Here is a 2877-nt window from a genome sequence, read left to right on the forward strand (position 1 = left end):
CATCCTTTGGTAAGTAAAGGTGCCAAAGGGACATGTGAATGTAGTCTTTTCCTGATCTTTAGGGGCTATCTCTATCTGGTTGTAGCCCGAATACCCGTCATGGAAACAATAATATGAATGACTAGCTAGCCTTTCCAAGATTTGATCAATGAAGGGCAAAGGGAAGTGGTCCTTCCTCGTGACAATATTCAACTTCCTATAGTCAATGCACATTCTCCAACCATTAATAACTCTAGTTGGCATAAGTTCATTGTTGGCATTGGCTACAATGGTAATTCCAAACTTCTTAGGAACCACTTGAGTTGGACTCACCCATTTACTATCGAATATTAGGTATATGATACCCACATCCAATAGTTTAAGTACCTTGACTTTAACCACTTTCTTCATATTTGGATTTAATCTATGTTGTGGTTGCTGGGAGATCTTGGCATTGTCCTCTAGATAAATGCGGTGAGTACAAATCGAAGGGTCAATTCCCTTAAGGTCTGCAATCGACCACCCAAGGGTTCCCTTATGCTCAATGAGAGTAAATATATGCATACTCTCTTGTTCTTGCTCAGGGTGGGAAGAAATCACCAACGGTTATGTCTCATCTTGACCTAAATAAACATATTTCAAATCAGAGAGCAAAGGTTTTAGGTCAAGCTTCAGTGCCTTGAGGTTAGACGGTAGAGACACTACATCAGTTTGGGGCAATTCTTCAAATTGCGGCCTCCATCGGTTAATTTCAAGCATCGACATGGTATCCAGCATGGTCCCCATCTCCCTAATCATATCATCCTCAACATCATGGGAGTGGGCTAAGCACATCTCTGAGGGTCAAAGGATAATGTCAAAAGCGTTTTATCTTTCACAAAAGAGTCAATCCTGTTAATGTCATGGAAATCGTCATCATCTTCTAACTGTTTGCCCGTGTTAAAAAAATATTCAACTCCAATGTCATATTTCCAAAAGATAAACTCATGAGTTTATTCCTATAATTAATGATTGCATTTGATGTGGCAAGGAATGGGCGACCAGGAATGACTGAAATTTGAGTGCTCATGTCATTGATGGGTTGAGTATTTAGGATGATAAAATCTACCGGTTAGTAGAATTTGTCAGCCTGGACTAACACATCCTCAATTATCCCTCTCGGTACAAGAATTGAGCGATCAGCAAGTTATAATGTGGTTCGAATGGGTTTCAATTCACCCAAACCTAGTTGTTCGTAGACCGAGTAAGGAATCAAATTTATGCTTGCTCCTAAGTTAAGAAGTACGTGCTCAATGCGGTAATTTCCAATTACACAAGCAATGGTTGGGCTACCGGGATCTTCGTATTTCTGGGGCACATCTTACTCTAGGATGACACTCATTTTTTTAGTTAAAAAGATTTTCTTTTGAATACTTTGTCGCCTTTTTAGTTGTACACAAGTCTTTCAGAAATTTGGCAGATGAAGGTATTTGTTTAACCGCATGTAGTAAAGGAACATTGACCTTCACTTGTTTCAACACCTCTAGAATGTCCTAAGAGTTAGAGAGAGATTTTGGTGCAATCAACTGTTAGGGGAATGGTGCAATCGGCTTGCTTTGGAATTTTTGTTTTAACTCTTGTGGAGTGTTGCTAGGTCTATCAGTTTCATTTACTTTTGGGTCCTTAGACTTTTCAGCCCTTACTGGAATAGATTTGTCAATTATCTTCCCACTCCTAAGAGTGATGATAGACTTATCTTGCTCCATTTGATTTTAAGAGCTTGGATTACTTATTTTATATTGCGGTTTAGGATTGGGGAAAGGTTGGGCTAGAAGAATCCCTTTTTCCCCAATTAAATTTTTTATCTCACACCCTTGTATGGCCTTTGAAAGGTCTTAAAGGGTTTACAACTCTTGGTTTTGAATATGTTTCCAGACCGGATCCTCTTGAGGTTTTCCTTAAGTTATGAATTGGTTAGGGATTCCTTGAGGAGTAGCAGTTTATCCATTTCTCCAACTAAAGTTCGGATGATTTCTCCAACTAGGATTGTATGTGCTAGAGATGGGTCCACTCAAAGGTCTTTGGTAGTTGTTCACGGCATTCGATTGCTCATTCAGTACCCCTTGAAAAACAGGTATCATTGGGCAATTTTCAGTTGTATGTATGTTGTAAGCACAGATACCACAAACAACTTCTGTAGCCTTATCCTTCTTAAGTTCTATGGCCTCGACCTTTCTTGCGAGACTGGCCACTTTAGCATTTATATCTTCATCGTCTTTCATCAAGTATATCCCACCTCTCTCCTTTGCCTGAGTAAGCTTAGATGTGGTACTAGGTTTTGTGGTGATGTCCCATGATTGTGCGGTTTCAGCGAGTTTGTCAAAGTAATCCCACACCCCTTCGACATTTTTGTTCATGAATTCCCCATTGCACATCATCTCGATGAATTCTCCCATAAAAGATGTCAGTCCATCGTGGAAGAAAGTTGTTATGTGCCACGTTTCAAACCCGTGTTGTGGGCATGAACTGACAAGATCCTTGAACCATTCCTAACATTAGAAGAATGTTTCATCTTCCTTTTGGGCGAAGTTCATGATCGACTTCCCGATGGTGTTCGTCTTATGGTATGAATTTTTTTTATGAACTCCTTCATCATGTCATTCCATGTGCCAATAGATCGCGGACGTAGTGAGTGTAACCACGTCTTAGCTTTCTCTTTCAAGGAGAAAGGAAAGAGTTTCAGTCTGACCGTGTCCTCAAACATGTTAGGAAAGTATAAAGTGGCTATAACCTCATCAAATTCTTGCAAGTGCAGGTATGGACTTTCAGATTCAAGTCTATGGAACTTTGGAAGAAGTTGGATCACTCCAGGCTTGATATCCATGTTTCTTGTGTTTCCTGGAAAAACCATACAAGGGA

General features: G+C 39.9%; 1 non-coding gene across 1 annotated transcript; it reads left to right on the forward strand.

Annotated features, from left to right (window-relative positions):
• Window positions 1-2463: 2463 nt before the first annotated feature.
• Window positions 2464-2570, forward strand: LOC131254557 (small nucleolar RNA R71). Its single transcript, XR_009175675.1, has one exon. It is a non-coding gene; the product is annotated as a small nucleolar RNA R71 (small nucleolar RNA).
• The last annotated feature ends 307 nt before the right edge of the window (window positions 2571-2877 follow it).

Source organism: Magnolia sinica, chromosome 8, assembly GCF_029962835.1.
Source record: "Magnolia sinica isolate HGM2019 chromosome 8, MsV1, whole genome shotgun sequence".
In the NCBI taxonomy this organism is placed as follows: domain Eukaryota; kingdom Viridiplantae; phylum Streptophyta; class Magnoliopsida; order Magnoliales; family Magnoliaceae; genus Magnolia; species Magnolia sinica.